Source organism: Phocoena sinus, chromosome 21 (assembly GCF_008692025.1).
Source record: "Phocoena sinus isolate mPhoSin1 chromosome 21, mPhoSin1.pri, whole genome shotgun sequence".
Classification (NCBI taxonomy): domain Eukaryota; kingdom Metazoa; phylum Chordata; class Mammalia; order Artiodactyla; family Phocoenidae; genus Phocoena; species Phocoena sinus.
Window position 1 is genome coordinate 11604784 of NC_045783.1, and position 19025 is coordinate 11623808.

The following is a 19025-nucleotide window of genomic DNA, read 5'->3' on the forward strand; positions in this document are numbered from 1 at the left end:
AGCCTCCAGACTGAGAGAAGTAGGCGCCTGTGCTGGAGCCCCATGTGTGGTATCTTGTTATGGCAGCCAGAGCAGGTTAATACAACCAGAGGAAAAGAAGCACAAATATACTCCATTTATGTAACGTCACTTTGTGGGGGAATCCATGAAACACTCTGCTTCAGCCCATTATGTATGAAGAACAAACAAAATCCAGAAAGAATAAACTAAAATTTTAATTTGAAAAATATGGGGCTTCCCTGGTGGCGCAGTGGTTGAGAGTCCGCCTGCCGATGCAGGGGACGCGGGTTCGTGCCCCGGTCCGGGAAGATCCCACGTGCCGTGGAGCGGCTGGGCCTGTGGGCCGTGGCCGCTGAGCCTGCGCGTCCGGAGCCTGTGCCTCTGCAACGGGAGAGGCCACAGCAGTGAGAGGCCCGCGTACCGCAAAAAATAAATAAATAAATAAAAAGAAAGAAAAACATGAGCAATTTTGTCCTCATTTTCTCAACTCTTCATTTTTCATCAGTTTTCTGCTCAAATCACTATAAAACAAGTAGGTCAAAAATCATCTGAAAAGAAATCTGTGTCCCTTTCACCAATAAAATACAGTTCTCCATAAAGCATTAAGAACAATGTTTTTTGCATTCTGATTAAAAATGACAAAACCCGTTGCTAAGTGCTGGTGGAAGCTTCACGGTTGTCCCCTCCTCCCAGGCCCCGGAGGATGTAGTTTGGACAGCAGAGGGCACCAGCTCTCCTCGCCGGGGCTGAAGCACAGACAGCTCAGCGCCCTGTGCCCACGGGGCTGGCATGCAGCACTCCTTTCCACAATCTGAGGAAGCCACACTACACTCAAGTACACCTCATCCACAATAGTGACAGAGCAGCTCTGTAATTATCTCCACAGTTATCACAAAGCATCATCGCTAAGGACCAAACCTGGAAAGGAGGGGGCGATTTGTAAACAGGGGAGTTAATAGCACGTTAAAATGAAATGGTGAGATGAGAATTTCTGAAAGGTGGTTTGATCCAAATAAAGTAGACGGACGCCACATTTTAATTTTTTTACTGTACCGTGGAAAGAACACTTAAAATAAAATCCACCCTCTTAACCCATTCAAGGTCCAACACAGCACGGACCGGAGGTGGGATGTGGGGCAGCAGGGACCTGAGCTCAGCCCCCCACCCCTGGCTTAACTGAGACGCAGGCCCGCGGACGAGCGAGCAGCCTACTATCCTGCCCCGCCCCGCCACCACCTTCCACCAGGATCCCGTGGGGCTATTTCAGGCACCGCATGTAAGTGGACCCACGCAGTGTTTCTCCTTCTGAGATTCACGATGCACTTCAGATGCCTCTTTATGTCAACCTTCCTTTATCCTCTGGCTGCCTGGCACTCCCTGGGGCATGGCTGCTGACGACCAGGCCCTGAGGCCCAGGAGAGACCCCGCAGGCATCAGCCAACAGCCTTACCTGCAGCACGAGGGCAGTGCTGCCTGGAGGGGACCCAGCAGATGGGTGTCCTGAGCGTCCACAGTGCTGCTGGCCCGTGAAGGGAGAGATCGTGGACGTGAGGCACGCAGACACGTCTGTGCCCTGATTCTGCTCAGTGCGCCACACCACGGGCTGGACAGGCCACGCTTCTCCATGCTCACAACCACCCTGTGAAGTAGAACAAGCCTCCCTTTTCAAGTACAGAAACCAATCCTTAGGTCAAGTGACTCATCCACTATAAGACAGTAAGGGGGACTCCCCTGGTTGCTCAGTGGTTAGGAATCTGCCTGCCAATGCAGGGGACACGGGTTCAAGCCCTGGTCCGGGAAGATCCCACATGTCGCAGAACTAAGCCCGCAAGCCACAACTACTGAGCCCACACGCCACAACTACTGAAGCCCATGCTCCTAGAGCCCATGCTCCACAACAAGAGAAGCCACCGCAATGAGAAGCCCGCGTGCCGCAACAATGAGCAGCCCCTGCTCGCCACAACTAGAGCAAGCCCGTGTGCAGCAACAAAGACCCAGCACAACCAAATAAATAAATAAATCTAAAAATTAAAAAAAGACATAAGGGGTGAGGTCAGAATTTGAACTTAGATATATGTGGCTCCAAACCCATATTCCTCACAGCTACACCACCACACATACACACGTGTGTCACCGACCAAAAAAAAAAAAAGATATTCAAACAAAATTCAGAACCAGCTCTCAGAGGATACCGGGCTCGTGAGCTCTGAACATCTGATGGGTTAATTCTGGGGAGTCTCCTTAGAAATGGTGAACTCTGTGAGTTACAGGAGGAGAAAGATGGTCAGAGAAGGGAGGAGGAAAGCCACTTGTGGGGAATGGTCGAGAAGCAGAAACAGATGTAAGAAGCGCCTTCTCCATTTTAGGGCAAGGATCCTTCACAAAATCAGTTTTACCTTAAAATATAACAGGCAAAGCCTGGGGCAAGATCTTATATTCTGTGCTTCTGGCTTAAGAGGCAGAATTCTATTCCTATTGGCCAGTTTGGTGCACTACCATCATTTTAACTGAAATAGGTCTGGATAATTTTTATATCTCCAGGCAAGAAGAAGGAAGTATAAGCCCTCTTGTAACAAAACACATTTAATATATGTAGTGGCACATGGTCTATTTTATGGAGAAAATTCGAGATGATTACAAACATAATTGGTTTGTTAATTATGAGAGATGCTGAAGGTCCCTAAAGTGAGATATGAACAAGCAAACTTCAAAGATAATTAAGAAAATGCATGTTGGAAATTCCAATATATCAACAATTATATATTTTAATCCTTTAAAACCTAAGACATAGGAGAAAATATGAAGTGTTGCAATCACATCACTTCTTAAAAATCTATACCTGCCACCAAAAATTATCTACGGTTATTATAAATGACAAGTGCAAAGTACAGCTTCCAAGAGAGAGAAATCCTTATTATGTTGGCTCTTCCAGCATCAGTAAAAAGTTTTTTAAAAGTAGTATATTAGTTGGGGAATCATACACTCAACATCTCCCTATATACCTTTTATTGTGGTAAAAATATACATAAAATTTACCATTTTAACCTTTCTTAAGCGCACAGTTCAGTGGCATTAAGTACGTTCACAATGGGGTACAACAATCAACACTACTTACACAGTTTTAAAATTGTTCAGAGCAAAGAGGCTTAGCACAACACAAAGAAATAGGAACAACCCAGGTACAAGCCTAAACGCCTGGGTTTCTGCTTAGGAAACAACAGGAGGTAAAGTATAGGTCTCGGGACGACGCCGACGAGGTCCCTGCCCCCGGACTCCCCGAGCACAGTCGGTTCACAGGATTCAGCCACTCCAGGCTCCCTGCCTCGGCCGTCACGTCGGCGAGGATGACCGCCACATGAGGTGACACGGCAGGGACTCGGAAGGCTCCATCCAAAGCCACGGAAGAGTGAGGTTCAGCGGCCCTGGCCCTTCACGCCGCCCTCCCCCCCACCAGGTTGTGTTTCTGCTCACTGGAAGGTCCACGGCCGTGGACGTGCCTGAAGACCAGGCGACAGCTCTTCTGCCACCTGGTCCCCCAGGGTGTCCCCCGCGTCCCTCACAGTTCACACTCCCCATCTGCCGTGTACAGTAAAACAGCCATGTCCACAGCGCTGTGATCAAGGGCCTTGGGAACTTTCCCACAGAGCAATCAGCGGGATGTATTTAGGGAGGATGAATGTTGTCAAAATTCATTAGGTGCCAACGAAAAAGAAATGAATTACCGTGGCAGGTCCCTGCCTATGGGCAAAGAAGCCCAGGAGACCACGAGTCACCGCAGGAGAGGCACAACCCGAGTGACTGGAGGCCAGACATACGTCTTCTCTTTCCCCACCTTTATTGAAGTATAAGTGACACACGACACTGTGTAAGTTTAAGGTCCACGATGTGATGATCTGATACACGTAGATATCGTGAAATGTTTACCACAGTGAGGTCTATTAACACTTCCTTCACCTCACATGGTCACCATCTGTTGTCGTGGTGGTGGTGGTGGCAGTGGTGAGACACTCACAGCAACTTTAGATACATAATACACAACTGACCAGTCACAATGCTGTATGTTAGGGCACCAGACTTACTCATCTTATAACCGGAAGCGTTGACCCTTTGACCGACAAGGGGATCCAGCCAACCCCCAGCCCCCGGGCAACCACCATTCTACTCTCTGCTTCTATGAGTTCAACTCGTTCTACCTTTTTTTTTTTTTAATTCCACATATAAGTGAGATCATACAATATCTGTCTTTGGCCTATTTCACTTAATATAATGCCCTCAAGTTCCATCCTTGTTGTCACAAATGGCAGGATTTCCTTCCTTTTTAAGGGTGGTTAATATTCCATCGTGTATGTATACCATTGTGTATATATAACCATTCATCCGTCAGTGGACATTTAGATTGTTTCTATCTTGGCTTGTAAATAATGCTGCGACAAACAGGGGGGTATGGATTTCTCCTTGAGATAGTGGTTTCATTTCCTTTGGATATATAACTTATATCTTCTCTTTTTTTAATTTTTTCAAAAAATGTATACAAGTGCCGATATATATTTTTTAATTTATTTAAGAGCATTACCAAATTACTACGGTATTTAGGTTTTTAAATGAATGAAGGAATACTACAAGCATAGCTGTTATTACTCAGGAATGTAAGGTTTTTAACATTAACATTACATGCTCTTACTTTTTAAAAGCTGGCTCGCCCCTGTTCCAGTCCAAATAAATGCTTGTAGGGGTCGTTATTGGCAGATGGTTGGGAGAGCCTGGGAGGACAGGGACCTACAGAGGCACTGACGCTTATCCCCACATCCACTCTTTTTATCCTTAGTAATAATACAACCCCTGAGTTTAAGGTTTTTGTCACGATGGTGGCAAAATATAAATAACATAAAATTTGCCATTTTAACCACTTTTAAGTGTATACTTCAGGGGCATTAATTACATTCACAATGTTGTATAACCGTCTGCACTGTCTCCAAACTTTCTCAACAGCCCAAAAAGAAACTCTGTGCCCTGTAACACCCCCTCCCTCCCCTCCACCAGCCCCTGATAACCTCTATCATACTCTGTCTTTACGAATTTGCCTGTTCTGGGTATTTCACATAACTGGAATTTTGCAACATTAGCACTTCTGTGTCTGACATTTCACTCAGCACAGTGTTTTCCAGATCCATCATCTTGCAGCACGTGTCAGCCTGCATCGTTCTCAGGGCTGAATAATATTCTACTGTATGGATGGACTGCATTCTGTTTATCCATTTATCACTGGTGGGCAGTGGGTTGCTCCACCTTTTGGCAGCTGTGAATAAAGGCTAGCACATAAAAGTCCCAGTTTGAGTTGCTATTTTCAGATCATTTGAGCATATTTTAGGAGCGGAACTGCTGGTCATAAGGTATTTTTGTGAACTTTTTGAAGGCCTGCCAGGCTGTTTGCCACAGCAAATGAAATGTTTTTCATTCCCACCAGCAATGTATGAGGGTTCCAGTTTCCCCACATCCTGACGAAAACTTCTTTTCCTTTGCTGTTGTTCTGGGGTTTTTAATTGTTCTTTGTTTGCTTGTTTGTTTGTTTTGTAGCTCTTGAGTACTTTATTTTGTTTTAAACATCTTTATTGGAGTATAATTGCTTTACAACGGTGTGTTAGTTTCTGCTTTATAACAAAGTGAATCAGCTATACGTATACATATATCCCCATATCCCCTCCCTCTTGCATCTCCCTCCCACCTTCCCTATCCCACCCCTCTAGGTGGTCACAAAGCACCGAGCTGATCTCCCTGTGCTATGCGGCTGCTTCCCACTAGCTATCTGTTTTACACTTGGTAGTGTATATATGTCCATGCCACTCTCTCACTTGTCCCAGCTTCTCCTTCCCCCTCCCCATGTCCTCAAGTCCATTCTCTACACCTGTGTCTTTATTCCTGTCCTGCCCGTAGGTTCTTCAGAACCTTTTTTTAGATTCCATACATATGTGTTAACATATAGTATTTGTTTTTCTCTTTCTGACTTACTTCACTCTGTGTGACAGACTCTAGGTCCATCCACCTCACTACAAATAACTCAATTTCATTCCTTTTTATGGCTAATGTTCCATTTTTATATGTGCCACGTCTTCTTTATCCATTCATCTGTCAGTGGACACTTAGGATGCTTCCATGTCCTGGCTATTGTAAATAGAGCTGCAGTGAACATTGTGGTACATGACTCTTTTTGAATTACAGTTTTCTCAAGGCATATGCCCAGTAGTGGGATTGCTGGGTCATATGGTAGTTCTATTTTTAGTTTTTTAAGGAACCTCCATACTGTTCTCCATAGTGGCTGTATGCATTTACATTCCCACCAATAGCGCAAGAGGGTTCCCTTTTCTCCACACCCTCACCAGCATTTATTGTTTGTAGATATTTTTGATGATGGCCATTCTGATCGGTGTGAGGTGATACCTCATTGTAGTTTTGATTTCCATTTCTCAAATGATTAGTGATGTTGAGCATTCTTTCATGTGTTTGTTGGCAATCTGTATATCTTCTTTGGAGAAATGTCTATTTAGGTCTTCTGACCATTTTTGGATTGGGTTGGTTTTTTTTTTGGTATTGAGCTGCATGAGCTGCTTGTAAATTTTGGAGATGAATCCTTTGTCAGTTGCTTCATTTGCAAATATTTTCTCCCATTCTGAGGGTCGTCTTTTCATCTTGTTTATGGTTTCCTTTGCTGTGCAAAAGCTTTTAAGTTTCATTAGGTCCCATTTGTTTATTTTTGTTTTTATTTCCATTTCTCTAGGAGGTGGGTCAAAAAGGATCTTGCTGTGATTTATGTCATAGAGTGTTCTGCCTATGTTTTCCTCTACAAGTTTTATAGTGTCCAGTCTTACATTTAGGTCTTTAATCCATTTTGAGTTTATTTTTGTGTATGGTGTTATGGAGTGTTCTAATTTCATTCTTTTACAAGTAGCTGTCCAGTTTTCCCAGCACCACCTAGTGAAGAGGCTGTCTTTTCTCCATTGTATATTCTTGCCTCCTTTATCAAAGATAAGGTGACCATATGTGCGTGGGTCTATCTCTGGGCTTTCTATCCTGTTCCATTGATCTATATTTCTGTTTTTGTGCCAGCACCATACTGTCTTGATTACTGTAGCTTAGTAGTATCATCTGAAGTCTGGGAGCCTGATTCCTCCAGCTCTGTTTTTCTTTCTCAAGATTGCTTTGGCTATTAGGGGTCTTTTGTGTTTCCATACAAATGGTGAAATTTTTTGTTCTAGTTCTGTGAAAAATGCCATTGGTAGTTTGATAGGGATTGCACTGAATCTGTAGATTGCTTTGGGTAGTACAGTCATTTTCACAATGTTGATTCTTCCAATCCAAGAACATGCTATATCTCTCCATCTGTTTGTATCATCTTTAATTTCTTTCATCAGTGTCTTATAGTGGTTTGTTTGTTTTTGCCATCCAGGTAGGTGTGAAGTGATATCTCTTTGTGGTTTTGATTTGCATTTTCCTAATGACTGACTAATGATGTTCAGAATATTTTCATGTATGTTGACCATTTTATATCTCTTTTGGAGAAATAGCTCGTAATGTCCTTTGCCCATTTTTAATTGGGTTGTTTGTTGTCTTATGGTTGATTTGCAGGATTTATACATTCTGAATATTAAACCCTTACCAGGTATATGATTTGCCAATATTCTTCTCTATTCATGAATTGTCTCTTACTCTATTGATGATGCCCTTTATGCACATAAATTTTCCTATAATATAAACAAGGTCCAACAAATATATATATATATATATATATATATATATATATATATATAGTTTTGTTACCTGTGCTTCTGGTGCTGTATTTAAGAAACTATTGCCCAAAAAAAGAAAGAAAGAAAGAAACTATTGCCACACCCAACATCATAAAGATTTGTCCCTATGTTTTCTTCTAAGGCTTTCAGCTCTTACAGTGGTATTTGATCCATGATGAGTTAATGTCTGTATATGGTACGAGGTAGGGGTCCAACTTCACTCCTGTGCATGTGGACATCCCGTTTTCCCAGGATTGTTTTTTGAAGGCACTACTCCTTCCCCACTGAACAGTCCTGGCACTCCTGTCAAAAATCAGTTGCCACTTCCTGTTTTTATATGGCTCATAAGCTAAAAATGGTTTTCACATTGTTACATGGCTAAAAAATCAAAATAATAATGTTTCATGACATGTGAAAATTATATGGAATTCATATTTCAGTCTCTATAAAGTTTTCTTGGAATATAGCAGTGTATATTCATTTATGTGTGTCCAGGACTGTTTTCACACAATAATGGCAGAGATGAGAAGTGCAAGAGAAACCATATGACCTGAAAAGCCTAAAATATTTATGATCTGACCTTTTATAGAAGAAGTGTGATACTCCTGCTCTAGGATAAAGTTTCCCAGCTTACCTTGAAGACAGGAATGACCATTTGACTACGTTTTGGAAGGTAAGATGTTAGCAGAAATGTTGTGTGACTCCTAAGAAATGTGCTTAACAATAGGGAGTGTGCCCTTCTTCATCTTCAGTGTTCCTCCTTACTGCTGGGTAGAAAGCAGATATGATGACTGGAGCTCTGGCATCCATCTTGGCCCATGAGATAGAAGACCCAAGTTGAAAGATGGCAGAGCAACAAAATAGAAGTCTGTATCCCCGATGCTGAAGGAATTTCTATAGAGCCATGCATGTTCCTGGTTTGGCCCTTGTTTATATTATAAAAAATCAATGTCTCTTTAATTCACTGTTATTTCAGGATCTTTTTCAGATGGTGTGTCAGAATCTAATCTAGACTGAAATTCATCTGCCCCTAAGAGCTGCTGTATTTCAATGTCATTTAAGTCAATTAAGCCAAATGCCACGCGTTTGGCAAATGATTATTTTGTTCCTGGCACGATAAATCAACAGAAACTGTCTCTACCAACTGTGGGACCCAACTGTTAGAGCCACTTGGTGAAGAAGTTCTTTCATTTTGCCAGGTACTGAGTAACAGGCTTAAGAATATTCTCAGCAAACTATATACATACCAAAGGAAAACAAGATCTTTACCAAACACAGTATTTAAACGTTATCAATTATCAAATCATCTTGGTCCTAGAAGGGCCCTTGAAAATCTTCTAGTTCATGTTCCCAACATTCTTGCATTTGAATTATATTTCAAATAGACTTATACACAAAAACCCCTATATAAAATACAGATAAAAGCAGACAAACCCATATTGAAACCGGGATGGAGAGATGGGAGCCCAACCCACTCCCCCTAATTCTCAAGTTCCTTCTGCAATACAGGCATAGCTCAGAGATATTGGGGGTTAGGGGGTGAGGTCTCAGACCGCCGCAATAAAGTGAGTTACACGAATATTTTGGTTTCCCAGTGCATATAAAAGTTATCTGTACACTATATACCGCAGTCTGTTAAGTGTACAATAGTATTATGTCTAAAACAAAACCTAAACATATCTTAATTTTAAAGTAATTTATTGCTAAAAACAAAAACCCTGAGCCTTCAGCAAGTTGTAACATTTTTGTGGGTGGAGGGTCGTGCCTTGATGTTGAGGCTGCTGACTGATCGGGGTGGTGGTTGCTGAAGGCTGGGGTGACAGTTTCTTAAAATAAGACAACAGTGAAGTTGACTGCATTGATTGACCCTTCCTTTCAGGAACAATTTCTCTGTAGCAGCAATGCTGTTTGATGTTATCCACAGTAGAACTTCTTTCAAAATTGGAGTCAATCCTCTCAAACCCTACTGCTGCTTTATCAATTAAGTTTATGTACTATTCTAAATCCTTTGTTATCATTTTAAACAATCTTCACAGCATCTTTACCAGGAGTAGTTTCCCTCTCAAGAAATCACCTTCTTTGCTCATCCACGAGAAGCAACTCCTCATCCCATTCAAGTTTCATCATGAGATTGCAGTAATTCAGCTCCACTTCTAGTTCTCTCGCTGTTTCCCCCACATCTGCAGTTCCTTCCTCCACTGAAGACTTGAACCCCTGAAAGTCATCCATTAAGGTTGGAACCAACTTCTTCCAAACTCCTGTCAATGTTGATATGTTGACCTCTTCCCATGAACCACGAATGTTCTTAATGGCACCCAGAATTGGGACTCCTTTCCAGAAGGCTTTCAATTGACTTGATCTGACTGCCCAGACCCATCAGAGGAATCACTGTCTATGGTAGCTATAGCCTTATGAAATATATTTCTTAAATAATAAGACTTGAAAGTAGAAATTACTCCTTGACCCATGGACTGCAGAATGGATGTTGTGTTAGCAGTCATGAAAACAACATTAATCTCATTGTTCATCTCCATCAGAGCTCCTGGGTGACCAGGTGCATTGTCAGTGAGCAGTAATTTTCTTTTTACTTTATTTATGTATTTATTTTTGGCTGCAAAAATAAATTATTTATTTTTAGGTCTTCGTTGCTGTGTGCGGACTTTCTCTAGTTGTGGCAAGCAGGGGCTACTCTTTCTTGCAGTGCACGGGCTTCTCATTGTGGTGGCTTCTCTTGTTGTGGAGCACAGACTCTAGGTGTGCAGGCTTCAGTAGTTGTGGCACACAGGCTCAGTAGTTGTGGCTCACGGGCTCTAGAGTGCAGGCTCAGTAGTTGTGGCACATGGGTTGCTCAGCAGCATGTGGGACCTTCCCGGATCAAGACTTGAACTGGTGTCCCCTGCATTAGCAGATGGACTCTTATCCACTGCACCACCAGGGAAGTCCAGCAGAAATATTTTGAAAGGAATCTCTTTTTCTGAGCAGTAGGTCTCAACAGTGGGCTGAAAATAATCAGTAAACCATGTTATAAACAGATGTGTTGTCATCTAGGCTTCGTTGTTCCATTTACAGAGCACAGGCAAAGTAGTTTAGCATAATCCTAAGGGCCCTAGGATTTTCAGATGGAATGAGCATTGGCTTCAACTTCTGGAGTCACCAGATGCGTTAGCTCCTAGCAAGATGGTCGGTCTGTCCTGTGAAGCTTTGAAGCCAGGCACTGACTTCTCCTCTCCAGCTATGAAAGTCCTAGATGGCATCTTCTTCCAATAGAAGGCAGTTTCATCTACATCGAAAATCTGTTGCTTAGTGTAGCCACCTTCTTTTATGACCTTAGCTAGATCTTCTGGATAACTTGCTGAAGCTTCTCCATCAGCACCTACTGCTTTGCCTGGCATTTTTATGTCATAGAGACGGCTTCTTTCCTTAAACCACATGAACCAACCTCTGCTAGCTTCAGACTTTTCTTCTGCGGCTTCCTCATCTCTCTCAGCCTTCACAGAATTGAAGAGAGTTGGGGCCTTGATCTGGATGAGGCTTTGGCTTAGGGGAATGTTGTGGCTGGTTTGATCTTCTAACCAGACACTGAAACTTTCTCCAAATCAGCAATAAGGCTGTTTTGCTTTCTTATCATTTGTGTGTTCACTGGAGGAGCACTTTCAATTTCCTTCAAGAACTTTTCCTTTGCACTCACACCTTGGCTGACTGGTGCAAGAGGCCCAGCTTTCAGCCTGTCTCAGCTTTTGACATGCCTTCCTCACTAAGCTTAATCATTTCTAGCTTTTGACTTAAAGTGAGAGACGTGCGCCTCTTCCTTTCACTTGAACACTTAGAAGCCCCTGTAGGGTTATTAACTGGCTTAATTTCGATACTGTTGTATCTCAGGGAGGCTGAGGAGAGGGAGAGATGGGGAATGGCCGGTGGAGCAATCAGAACACACACAACGTTTAACGATTCAGTTCCCGTCTTATACGGGCGAGGTTCGTGATGCCCAAAACAATTACAATAGTAACATCAAAGATCACGGATTGACAGATCACCGTAACAAATACAAAACTAATGAAAAGTTTGAAATATTGTGAGTTACCAAAATGTGACACAGACACATGAAGCAAGTAAAGACTGTTGGAAAAATGGCACCAACAGACTTGTTAGATACAGGGTTGTCACAGACCTTCGATGTGTAAAAAACACCACATCTGGGGCTTCCCTGTTAGCACAGTGGTTAAGAATCTGCCTGCCAATGCAGGGGACATGGGTTTGAACCCTGGTCCAGGAAGATCCCACATGCCATGGAGCAACTAAGCCCGTGCGCCACAACTACTGAGCCTGTGCTCTAGAGCCCGCGAGCCACAACTACTGAGCCCACGAGCCACAACTACTGAAGCGTGGGAGCCTAGAGCCCATGCTCCGCAACAAGAGAAGCCACCACGATGAGAAGCCCGCACACAGCAACGAAGAGCAGCCCCCACTCGCCGCAACTAGAGAAAGCCTGCACGCAGCAACAAAGACCCAACGCAGCCAAAAATGAATAAAATAAATTTATAAAAAAACAAAACAAAAACTCCACATCTGCAGGGAGCAATAAGGCAAAGTGCAGTAAAGTGAGGCCTGCCTGGACTCAAACTTTATTAAATACTTTCTAAATGCAACTCAAACTTTCCAATAAAGCTTGCCAAATTATATTAGTAATTACCACAGCTTTACTGAATCTGTTCCGGTTACTGGGAAACTTTTTTCTTTCTGCATCTTCACTTCACTTTGAATAGGTTAAATTACCAAGTACCTGGATCTATACGTGAATTTTAGTACAATTAAAAGTAAAGTTCTGTGGTCAGAATTTGCAGTGGAGGCATTTTTGGCCCAGTCACGCCTCCATCTACGAGGGAATCTCTTAATTTTCGAGCCCTGGGCTCAGATGCTTAGAGGCAACCCAGCTCCTTTACGTACTGTAACTGCAGGGCCCTATTTTATGGTACATGTGACACAGGTCAGGGATGTGTGGCATTATAAAACTAACTGGCCCACAACATGTGGATGAGTTTTATGACCTCACGATAGAACAGCCTGAACTCGGGAGTGATGCCCAGGCCAAACAGCACTTGAGGACTCACAGTTGCTTCCTAGTTGTTATTCTCTCAGAAGACTTGTTAATGGGTTTTAGAAGAAACCCACAGTTCTTTTTTTTTTTTTTTTTAACATCTTTTTTGGAGTATAATTGCTTTACAATGGTGTGTTAGTTTCTGCTTTATAACAAAGTGAATCACTTATACATATACATATGTTCCCATATCTCTTCCCTCTTGCGTCTCCCTCCCTCCCACCCTCCCTATCCCACCCCTCCAGGCGCTCACAAAGCACCGAGCTGATCTCCCTGTGCTATGCGGCTGCTTCCCACTAGCTAGCTACCTTACATTTGCTAGTGTATATATGTTCTTTTTTAAACACCACAGTGACAAAAGTATATAATAAGCGTTCGGATAAGTTATGATCTCATTTCTTCTCCCAGATGGAGTAACTCATAGGAAATAAGGAAATTGCTGAGTAAGGGTTTAAAAAGCCTTGTGATAGAAGTCATTCTCTAAAGACGAACTAAAATAAAACTGCTGTCCCCACACTCCCCGCCCTGCAGTAGGGAGGAGCCTTTGCCGGCGCTCCGATGCCATGCCCGGGACCCTCCTGTCGAAGGGAAGCCATGAGTGGCAGCCGCTTGCCCAGTTCAGTGGACCAGGAACTCTGTGTAGACAGGATGCCATGCTTCCTGGAGAATGGATCATAACTCAGTAGCACACTAACATATTTAAACCCTAACACAGATTGGGAAGCTGTAAGACACAGACATCCTATGGGAGCGAACGAGCTCTCCAATGAGAAGCCAGGAGCACGGCCAGATATGGGGCTCCCTGTACCCCAAGACCCTTGATTTACTTACGACCCTGTCACTTTCTGCTTCATCCTTGATGTTGTTTTAAATTAGGAAATTATCAGCTAAGGTTCAAAACCACAATTAGGAAGGATCTCTGTTTCCGTTTCCCTGATTTTTCTCACCCTTTTCCAGTTCAGCTATAGGTACTGAGTTCCTCAAGTCTTCCGGGTGTACAAGGCACCCTGTCAGCACCCGCATGACCACACCCTTGGAGAAGAGTACAACAAGCTCCCTGCCAGGCAGGCTCACCTCCTCTTAACCAGCATCGTCGCCGGATGGGGTCCGACCAGACACCATCTGTGCATCTCCAAATCGCCTTTGCCACCCACTGTGCATTTATTTCCATAACTGTAACTGTCACTCCTTATCTCTCCTTCTTCCCAGATCCCTTCAGACAACGTCTCCTAGGAACGGTCTTGAGAGTGGGGACCCCGACCTAACACGACCCCACTTCAACGTGCCACGTACATGCCTTTCCCTTTGGACGTTCCTCCTGGAATATGATGATAGCACAGTCAAGAGGGCCAATCACAGCCCCTCAGATTCCGGCAACTCAATAATTCCTGAGCAGAGGGCTCTTTATCTCAATGAGCAAAAAATGTTACTTGAAAATGGTATCACTGCACTTTCCTTAAATAGAGACATCTCCCTAAAAATTAGGTTTCTCAGAGAAATACAATAATAGCACGCAAAGGCAGGGGCTTGTTAGCCTCAGAGCTCGGGGTGATGGGGCCGTTATCCCAGCCGCATCACTCCTCCCTCCCAGGAATAAAATCCAGAGCTGATTTCCCTACTGTTCCTTCTCCCCTTGTCCCCACGCTCCCCAAAACCCCAGATTTCCCGATTCCTGATTCCCTAAACTAGCGGTCTTCAGGATTTTGCACAAGCACCCCTTAGAAAATGTTTGAAGAACTAGTAGAGCATTGCAAACGGTTAAATTCCTAGGATAGTGTAATGACTGCCATTCAATGAAACTGTTACCTCGTTCTTTTCGACGTATCCAGTAGACTCGCAATGACCATATCCATTCGGTGGCCACCATCCTCCGAGCTGTCTGCTGTGACCAAGCAGACAGACCCCACGGAGGGACAGCTTGCTGTAGCAAACAAGGAGTGACCCTGAGCTGTCTCTTTCCAAAACACATGAACCAGGCCGTTAGAAATTTCACACCGTTACTTTAACTCCTTCAACTCCTAATTCCACTCCATTTACCCCGAAGAATTTCATCCTAAAGTAATATACTTTACGCTTGAAAGTTTTTATTCATCATCACTTCATTCTCCCCTGCAACAAAGATACGTATGGGAGTTAAAACAAGACACCCTGTGACCACGAGGTTCCAAGTGTTTTACACAGATACTGCAAATTCCGATTCATAATTTTAAACCTAAAAAGGAAACTTTTACCACTTCACGACAGAGCTCTTTTTTTTCATGTTTCCTCGACTAAATATGACTTCTTGCTGGACTGAAACCGGATCCAGCACCATTTCTATTCTCTATTTTGTTTGCCAAGATGTAAGCCTGAGAAGCCTTTTTCACACAGAGGCTCCAGCCACTGATTCCTGCAAAGTGCTACAGCAAAACTCACAGCGATCTTCCGTCCAAAACCACTCTTAATGATGCACTGGACGACAGTCTGAGAGGTCCTCCTCCGGTCTGGCGGAAGAGGAAGGACTCAGGACCACCTGACCTGCACCAGGACGTGTCCCCCAGTCCCTATAGGGTCATCTCTCTCCCCTCCCACCAGCATCCCGAGTGTCCCCCAGAGACAGGCGCCCTCTCTCCCCACAGGTCTTTGCAGGGGCCAGGGCAGCGGCTCTAGAGGACAGAGGTGGGACAAGAACACTGCGAGTGGGGCCCCTTGATCTCAGGACGAGTTTTAGGGAAAAAGGGAATTTAGGTCATATTGTGTGTTTCACTGTGTTCTGTCTGTAATGCCGGGTCCACGCAGACATCTAACACACACACGTTCACACACGGGAGGGAGACTATCCACCACAGTCCCTAAGATGCCTGACTCAAGATCAAAGTGGCATATGCTCGCCAAGGGAAACATCACAGGGGCTCCTGCCCATCTGTCTGTCATCGAGCTCTGATTCTCCAGCATCGGCATGTCTACCTGTGAAATGCGAAAACACACAGACCTTTTAGGAACAGTGCTTCCGAGAGAGAGGAAAAACCATAACACTGAATTTCGGGCCAATGTCATTTAAATAATGCTGGAGAATCCTATTACTTTTCAAACTTTTAAAATAAAATAGTGGTTTACATCATATTCAAGGTGCCCAAGTACCCAATTAATTACCTCCTCTTCCTTCTGAGACCCCCTTACGTGACTGCCAAGGACTTTAAGGAGAAGCAAATCTATAAACACGAAAGAAGCAGGTGCTGGAGAATCTGAGGGACTTGCTGAGTGGGCAGAGAAGAGGACTGAAGATGCAGAGCCGAAGAGGTGACAAAACAGGAGGGAGCGAGGATGCAAGCCCGGCCACACTGCGGAGGCCCTGGGACCCCGGACGGGTCAGTGGCGCAGAGAGAGAGACATGGTAAACGTCAGCAACTGTATCGTCCTCATATCCCTTCATACAAAACGCCCGCCGGCCTACCCCGCCCACTCGTAAAGTCGGAACTTCTTTGCTTCAAAACCAGAATTGATTTGCTCTAAATGAAGACCTGAATTCTGGGACTTAGAGCTTCTCCAGCACCTCGGCCAGCTTTCTGCCCAACCGTCCTGAAGAGAAGCCCACTTGGCGACAAGCCCCACCTGCGAACGCAGAGCCGGAGCCACAGTGACAGAATAGGCGAAAGAGACATTGCAAGGAATAGAGTGAAAAAAAGCAAATTAGTCTCCACAGAGAAATCTGAGAAGATACTGGACCATGAAAAAAAGAAATAGCACCAAAAGAAGTCTTAGAAACTGAAAATAAAATTGAGATTAAAATTCTGATGGAAGTGTTAGAAGGCAATGTTGAGAAAATTTGCCAGAAAGTACTACAAAAATATAAAAGAGACTCAAAAGTATATAATGGAAAAGACATAGGACACTCTGAATCAATGTGAGGAAGGTCCTGCATACAAAGAAGAGTTTCAGAAAGAAAAGAGAAAAGATAAGAAAGTAAAAGAAAGGAAAAAATAAGCAACAGAAAAAATAAATGGTAAGAGATTATCAAGGAAATACTACATGAGAGTTTACAAAAGCCAAAGTCACATAATTCAAGACCAAAAGCATCCACGTAGCCCAGCATTTTGACTGAAAGGGGGGAAAACCTACACCCATGTATATCTTCGTGAATCTTTAGAACACAAAGATAAAAAGAGAAAACTAAAACTGTCCAGAGAGGAGAAGTCAGTTATAGCAAAGGAACAAGAATTGGACATTCCACACTAAATTACAATAAACAAAGGAAAAATGCCTTCAAAATTCTTAGACAAAATTATTTTGACCCTGGAATTCTATACCCAGCCAAACTTTCGCATATATGAGGGCAGCATTTCAGACAGGCAAGTTCAGAAAATTTATCTTCTACTCTTATTTTCTCAGGAAATTATTTGAAGATGTGTATCAACAAAAGGAGGGTAAAAATCGAGGCAGAAAGACAAGAAATTTAAGGAACTCTAGGTCAAAGCAACAGAGAAATGAGAGTTAAAAGAGAGAGGCTACACTTCCTGCCCAGAAAGCAGTTCGTTCTGAAAATCAGAACAATCGTTCAGGAAGAAAACCTCCTGCAGGTCAGTCAGTTGCTGGGGGGATCAAAAGGGGTGGTTATATCTTAGAAACGTACATTATCCCTTGAGCATTTGCAGCAACTTTAAAAGGCAATGAAGAAAGAAAATGCAAGAAAAGAAAACATCATTAGAAACTCCAGGAGCAAGAAGAAAACAATCAACGTGCACCAGTCGGCAGAGCCGTGGAAAATACCAGCGGTCGGAGGACAGTGCAAACACATACGTCTATTTTGTGTCTTCAGCCTATAGAAAAAGCAAGAAAATGAACTACAATTTCTAAACAGAACGTAAATGGACTCAACCTTGACAAATGCTGGCTGGTGAAGTGAAATGAGAAAGTAAGCAAATTGAGAGTTGCTAATGTCTCCACATCACAGAATGGGTGTCAAGTGACACCACCAGAGCCGCTGGAATAAGAAAGAAGGTGGGGATTATCCATTAAATGTAAGGAGTCAGCAAAGAGAAGAAACTAAAAGGAGTAACTTGATTATAGGGAGAGAAGGGGAAGACGTGGTAAATAGCGAATAACATCTAGAGTAGATTAACTAGGAGACATGGAAATCATCTGTGAAGGCACGAAAACACAGAAACAGTAAAAAGTGAGTTACACGGTGAAATTTCTGTCTGATACTATAATGATGGATACATGTCATTACACATTTGTCCAAACCCACAGAATGTCCAACCCCAGGAGCGAACCATGGACTCTGGGTGATGGTGACGTGTCAGTTGTAACAAATGCACAGCCAGTGGGGGTGTTAATGATGGCGGGGATTGTGCATGGCGGGGCAAGTGGTATACAGGAAACCTCTGCACCTTCCTCCTGATGTTTCTGGGAACCAAAAACTGCTCTTAAAAAATAAAGTGTACTTAAAAACAAAAAACATCGAGTTACACCTGATTCTCCTAGGGCTTGGGCTGAAAGAGGTAGGTAAGACCCTACTGCTTTTGATTATAATTCTTCTGTACTGCTAGCCCACACTTAAGTACGTGCAAGTGTTACTTTAAGACATATGGAAAGATATAGACTGAAATTAAATAGTTTTTAAATCTTTATTATATAACAAACCTGAGAAGCAAGAAAAAGGAGACAGAGCTGAGCTTTTCCTCCTAAAGGAAATCTTCATTATCGTTTCAAAGCTTATACAGAAAGGAAAAATGTAGCCCTGAGTTTTTATTTGAAGGAAATACTAAGAAGGCTTCCAATACAGGCAACACCTGGTTAGATCATCCTGCCTTCTCTCCTCTCCCAGCACCCACCAGCCTCGGGCCAGAGCCACCCATTCACCCTGAACCAGCTTCGAAGACTCGGGCACTCACAGCTCCGACCTCTGGGTCCCTCATCTTTAGAGCAGATTGATGACAGAGAAACAGCCTGTGCTTTGCTTTTCTTGTGGGGTCCTGTCTGGTTGTGGTATCAGGGTGATGCTGCCGGCCTCAGAAGATGAGCTTGGAAGTGTTCCCACTACCTGCATTTTTTGGAAGGTTTTAAGAAGACCTGGTTTAGTTTTTCTTTGAATATATGGAAGAATTCCGCCATGAAGCCATCTGCTCCTGGGCTTTTCTTTGCTGGTAGGTTTTTGATTTTTGATTCAA